Here is a 7,064-nt window from a genome sequence, read left to right on the forward strand (position 1 = left end):
GTGTCTGTTTGCCCTATCCAAGAACAGACCCACCCCTTTCCCAGGCAGGCTTCTCTCATATCTTTTTGGCCAGAAATGACACATGTGCTCATGCCAATCATTGGCTTAAATTTGGGATGGAAAAACTTTTTCTGTATGGGGCAAAATAGTAAATATTTTAGGCTTTGTGGTCTGCCTATCATCTCTATTGCATTTTTTTCATATTCTTTTCCTCCTCCTTCTCTTCCTCCTTCTCAACCTGTTAATTAAGTGTCAAAACCCTTCTTAGCTCATGAACTTTACAAAAACAGGCTGTGAGCCAGATTTGGGCTATAATTTGCCAGCCTTTGGCTTAGATTATTCAATTCATTTTCTGGGACTAGGCACATCGACACTCCAAAACCTTCTGTGAGCAGGATGAAAAGGGAATTATTTTGTGAGTGGCTAATAAGATCTGCTATGAGCAGCAGATGACAAATGTATTTAGCATTGAGTATACTCCAGAGTTAACAAATGCTGCATTAAATTTCCCTATAACCACAAGTTGTCATAGCAGAACCATGAAATGTAACCATGACTGTACTATTATCTCATCTTGTTAGCAATTTAAAAAATAGATTTTATTTTTCTTAGAATTTTAGGTTCACAGCAAAACTGAGAGGAAGCTACAGAGATTTCTTATATATGCCCTGCCCCCCACATATATCGCCTCTGCCACTATCAACAACCCCCACAAGATGAATCTAGCCTGGCTCTAACTATTTTTGATGATAGTGAATTTTTTTATTACAATAAAAAGCAAACCTCTGTATCACATCTTATGGGCTATCTCAGATTCTCTTGGCTTCTCTTGTTCCCAGCTGCTACTGCGTGGTCATTTCTGGCTCCTTCTGCCACTCTGAACTCAGAAAAAGGGCCTGGGGCAGATTGTGGAATCTGTCTTCCCTTAATTGCTGAAGGGGCCAGGGAATATTATGGGTGTGAAAAGTTAACTCCCCATAGGGCAAACCTTCATTGGGGAAAACTGGGGTATACTTTTTATTCCCTTTCCTTGGTTTCTGTACAGACTGTCTGGAGACATCCTAAGTGGCCAAAAGTCTGGCTGCCTCTCTTCATAAAACATTGGCCAGATTACTGATGTATCACCAGGATCTACTAGTATTTGTTGGATCTATTTCTCTTTTCCTTCACCCTCACTGATCCCTAATAAAGCATTGGCACTCAAGCTTTGCCTCAGGCTCCTTTTTCTGGGGAACCTGGGCTAAGACAATTCATTACTAGAATCTAAGCTCTGTGAGGATAAAGATTTTGGTTATTTTGCTTACAGCCTAGAATATTGCCTGACACATAGTAGGTGTTCAAGGTATATAAGATCTGTATATACATGGTGTCCCAAAATGTTACACATTTTAATAACTGATAGCTCAATTTTGAAAATAAAATTTATTTTATTAAAAACTATCTTCATAATTATTCAAAGTGTGTGTATACATTTTTTGGGATCTCTCGCTCTGTGTATATATGCACATACACATATATACCTTACATATAACATTTGCTATGAGCATCAGAATTTATATGTATATGTACAGATACATATAATATATATAATACATATATATAATTAATTTGCATTTAATTTTGAAAAAATTAATGAATGCATCAATTCATGGCAGAACCCTTGGAAGAGATGAGCACCAAAACAAATTTGTGTAAGGATAAGAGACCTCTTATTAGCTGATTCCCTCCACAAAGAGCACCCAGGTCTGCAATACAAAAAACCCCAGATGGATTTAACTGTGCTGAACTGAACAGCTAGTGTGTAGGAAGTTATGAGAAAGACAGAGATGAAAAGGAGTAGCCAGCATTGCTTAGCACCAAGCTGCACAAGAAGTTCCCATCAAGCCTGATGCACAGCTGATCTGATCTTACATTCTGGTCTAGTTTGAAATGCAAAGGAGAGGCAGGAAACAATACTGAAGGCAGGGGAGGGGATACCCACTGTGGGCTCTATAGATCTTATAGACAAAATGAGAAGATAAAGAGCTCTTGTGGCTGCCCAACATAGCTCAGAAGTGAATTGAGAAGAAACATCCAGAAAGGCTCTCTCAAAGCAGAATTTATTATTCTTTCTCCTTCCTCTGTAGAGCTCTAGCTGTCCTTTGATCTTTTCTCACCTTACAGGGCGTTCTCTGGTAATCGGGGGTGTATTCAGTAATTCAACATTATTTATTGAGCACAAACTATGTGCTAGTCATTGTTTAGAACTGGGGTAACAGCCATGACCAAGCAGACAAAAATCCCTGCTTGATAGAGCTTAAAGTTTTAGGAAAGGGAGATCGACCGTTAATAAAATATAGCATATGTTAAATCACAATAAGGGGTTTGGAAAACAAAGCAGAGAGAGAGAGAGAGAGAGAGAGAGAGAGAGAGAGAGGAGCTGGAAGTGGGGTTGATTCTAATTAGGGTATTGTATTAGTTTCCTAGGGCTGCCATAACAAAGTACCACAGACTAGAGGGCTTAAATTACATAAATTAATTTCCTCACAGTTTGGAGGCTAGAAGTCTGACATCATGGTGTCAGCAGGGCAGGTTTCTTCTGAGGTCCCCCTCCTTGGCTTGTAGATGGCCAGCTTCTTTCTGTGCCTACACACAGTCTTCCTTACACATGGTCTTCCTTCTGTATGTTTGTGTTCACATCTTCTCTTCTTATGAAGGTGCCAATTATATTGGATTAATGCTCACCCAGATGACCTCATTTTAATTTGATAACTCATTTAAAGACCCTCTCTCCAAATATAGTCACATTCTGGGGTCGTGGGGGTTCGGGCTTCAACATATGCATTTTGTGGGGGATTCAGCTCATAACAAGTATCTTGGGAAAGCCTTGCTGAGAAGATGATATTTGAGCAAAGACTTGGAAGAGCTGGCCATGCAGATGTCTGGGGGAAAATCATTTCAGAGAGAGGAAACAACAAGGGCAAAGGCTCTGTGATACAGGCATGCTCGGTGAGTTTGAAGAGCAGCCAGGAGGTACCGTGACTAGAGTGGGTAGGTGAACAAGGGGGAGAGCAGTAGGAGAAGAGGCCAGAAAGGTAAGGAGAATGGTAAAATCATGGTCCTTAGGTCATTGGAAGGACGTTGGCTTTTTATTCTGAGCGTAGGGAAAGAACTCAAGGGAGAAATCATGTTGCTAGTGGTCTGCAACTTCCGGTTCAAATGCATTGCCTCTTCTGAGTAAGTCTCTTAGGTGCTTATGCTGACTTCCCCCAGGTCACAGGCTGAAGAGATGGACCAATGATTAATACATTTTGATAGAAAAATACATTGATTTCCAGGACTCTCACTATTGTGATTTCTAAATTCTGTCTCAATTCTTGCTGTTATAACTGTGCACCTTCTTTTTTAAAAAAATTTAATAAATCTTTATTGTTCAGATTATTACAATTGTTCCTCTTTTTTTCCCCCATAGCTCCCCTCCACCCGGTTCCCACCCCACCCTCTGCCCTTACCCCCCCAACACTGTCCTCATCCATAGGTGTATGATTTTTGTCCAGTCTTTTCCCGCACCCCCCACACCCTTTTTCCCCCGAGAATTGTCAGTCCACTCCCTTTCTATGCCCCTGATTCTCTTATATTCACCAGTTTATTCTGTTCATCAGATTTTTAATTCACTTGATTTTTAGATTCACTTGTTGATAGACATGTATTAGTTGTTCATAATTTTTATCTTTACCTTTTTCTTCTTCCTCTTTGTAAAGAATACCTTTCAGCATTTCATATAATACTGGTTTGGTGGTGATGAACTCCTTTAGCTTTTTCTTATCTGTGAAGCTCTTTATCTGACCTTCAATTCTGTATGATAGCTTTGCTGGGTAGAGTAATCTTGGTTGTAGGTTCTTGCTATTCATCACTTTGAATATTTCTTGCCACTCCCGTCTGGCCTGCATAGTTTCTGTTGAGAAATCAGCTGACAATCGTATGGGTGCTCCCTTGTAGGTAATTAACTGTTTTTCTCTTGCTGCTTTTAATATTCTCTCTTTTTCTTTTGCTCTTGGCATTTTAATTATGATGTGTCTTGGTGTGGTCCTCTTTGGATTCCTTTTGTTTGGGGTTCTGTGAGCTTCCTGGACTTGTAAGTCTATTTCTTTCACCAGGTGGGGGAAGTTTTCTGTCATTATTTCTTCAAGTAGGTTTTCAGTATCTTGCTCTCTCTCTTCTTCTGGCGCCCCCATAATTCTGATGTTGGTACGCTTGAAGTTGTCCCAGAGGCTCCTTACACTATCTTCAAATTTTTGGATTCTTTTTTCTTTTGGCTTTTCCGGCTGAATGTTTTTTGGTTCTTTGTATTTCAACTCTTTGACTTGATTCTTGCAGTCCTCTAGTCTGCTGTTAGGTCTCTGTATAATATTTTTTATGTCAGTCAGTGTATGTTTAATTTCTAGTTGGTCCTTTTTCATATCCTCGAGGGTCTCGTTAAATTTATTGGCCCTTTCTAGGAAATTCTTGAAAAACCTTATAACTGTGGTTTTGAACTCTATATTCAGTTGTTTGTTTTCCTCTATTTCTTTCATTTGTGATCTGTTTCTTTGTCTCCGCATTTTTGCTGCTTCCCTGAGTTGGTAGAGTAGATTTGTGTGGTAGGTGTCCTCTAGGGCACAGTGGCTCAGCCTCCCCCGTTACCTGAGGTGGACACTCTTGGTGCACCCCTTTTTGGACTGTGTGCTCAGCCTTGTTGTAGTTAAGTCTTGATTGTTATTGGTATCACTGGAAGGAATTGACCTCCAGGCCAATTGGCTGTGAGGATCAGCTGTGTCTATGCTGGGAACACTTCTGTGCTGGAGACACTCCTATGAGACAAGACTTGCAAAATTGCAAAAGCCTCTGTGCTCAGCTTGGATGGGGTGGAGTTTTAGGGAGGAGCAGACAGCCTTGGTTTCCCGTCAGCCCTGCCCTATGAGGCCCCTGGGTCTCAGTGTCCCTCAGTAATCACTGCAAGCACCTCTAAGAGAAAGCTGCCCTGGAGTTTCGCCTGCTGCCAGACAGTCCAGTTTCTCCCTGAATGAGTCGGGTTTCCCAGAAACTTGCCCGGAACTGGAGTTCAATGCAGTCAGGAGCTTCTGTCTCCCTCCTGCTTTAGAAACCAGTTGCACACTCAGCCTCCCGTGCATTCAGAAGTCAGTCCTCTCTACACTCGTGCATGCCTTCAGACCTCTGCCTTCTGCAGCTCCCAAGTCTCAGTGTGCTTTCTCTTTTCCTGACAGTCCAGATTCCCCCCGAATGAGTCTGGTTTCCCAGTGTCTCGCCTGGGACTGGAGTTCAGTGCAGTCGGGAGTTTCTTTCTCCCTCCCACTTTAGAAAGCCAGCCGCGCACTCAGCCGCCCGTGCACACAGCCGCCCTTCCTCTCCACGTGCGAGCCTCTGTACCTCAGCCTTTTGTAGCTCCTCTGAGTCTCAATGTGCTTTCCTCTTTTCTTCTAGTTGTAGAATTTCCACTCAGCCAGCTTTCCTGTGCTTCTGGATGGTGTCCGTTTTGTCTTTTAGTTGTAGTTTTGATATTGTTGTGCGAGGCAGCAGTTTAGGTGTTTACCTATGCCGCCATCTTGGTTTCTCTCTATGTGCACCTTCTTTTTTGATGCACTTAGAAAATGAGGTAGAAAGGCTGTTTTTAAGCCCTATGTGCTTTGACAAAACTTTGGAGGATGCTTGGATTTGTGCATCCTTTCTCTCCTCATCAACTGTCTTCTTTGTGATGAGTTCTCATCTCATTTCAGAGGGTGTGTTCGTTATCAGCGGAGGTGCTCTGGTGGAAATGAGGCTTGGGCTCTTGAAAGAGATTGACTTACTTTTTGAAAATGCTCCCAAGTGTTTGGACATTTCATGTGATCCTTTCTCCTAGCTCCATCGCCAGCCCTGGCTGCCTTGATTTGGAATTTAGTCTTAGGTTCTGGCGCTTGTTACTGACTCTGCCTAGTTCTGCTGACTCTCTTCCTCACAACCAGATTCCTAGTGTTGACTTGCCCAGGCACCACGTTACCTCTCTTATTGCTAGGCTTTGGTGACTCAGCTCTGCTTTTCAATGGTCCTGGACTACGTTTACTTCTTTTTAAAAAATATATCTTTTTGTTTAATCTTTATTGTTGTAAGTATTAATATGTCCCCCTTTTTCCCCCATTGGTCCCTTCTAGCCCACCCCACCCTCCATCCCAGGCCTTCACCACCTATTGTCAGTGTCCATGGGTTATGCATATATGAATACAAGTTCTTTGGTTGATCTTTTCCACCCACCCACCCACCTTCCCCTGCCTTCCCTCTGAAGTTCAAGAGTCTATTCTGTGCTTCTATGTCTCTGGATCTATTTTGTTCATTAGATCCCACATACATGTGAGATCATGTGATACATTTACTTCTTATCTTGTGGCTACTACCCAAAATGAACCACGCTTATTGCCATAGGAAAAATTGGGCAGAACTGAGGATGAGAGTTCATGGAACATCTGCCTTCATAGCCCCTAGTACCTAGCAGTAGTCTTTGTATTGGCAGATCCCTTTCTTTTTTTAAAATCCTCACCCAACGATATTTTTCCATTGATTTTTAGAGAGAGTGAAAGAGAGAGGGAAAGACAGAGAGAAATATTGATGTGAGAGTGTTGGGACTCAGTTCCTTCATCCTGCTCCACTACACCAACTGTCAGGTATTTGACAGAGAAGCCATGAGATATTGTGGGTATATAAGAGAGTCTCTATTGTAGGAGCCAGTGGCCATGTAGCCATTGCTAACAAGGAACCACTAGACAAAGCAGTTCTTTAAAGCAAAGTCCTATACAATAGCTGTATACCAGCTAGGTAGCAATACATCTTTCCCACAAAGCAGTAGCAGCCTCTGTACCCACAGCTATAATACATCTTCCCCATAATACAGCCCCGTCCTGGCTGGTCAGTAACAACTTTATACTACTTAGACAAAAGAGGCTTCTCGCCAAATAGTGACCTCAGTCTTTTGGGTTATAGAAGGGCACGCTTGCGCAGGGTACATACAGATTACTGTGTCCTTGTTCTTGTACCTGTGTATAGACTTTGGACAT

The sequence above is a fragment of the Plecotus auritus genome (assembly GCF_963455305.1).
Source record: "Plecotus auritus genome assembly, chromosome: 3".
In the NCBI taxonomy this organism is placed as follows: domain Eukaryota; kingdom Metazoa; phylum Chordata; class Mammalia; order Chiroptera; family Vespertilionidae; genus Plecotus; species Plecotus auritus.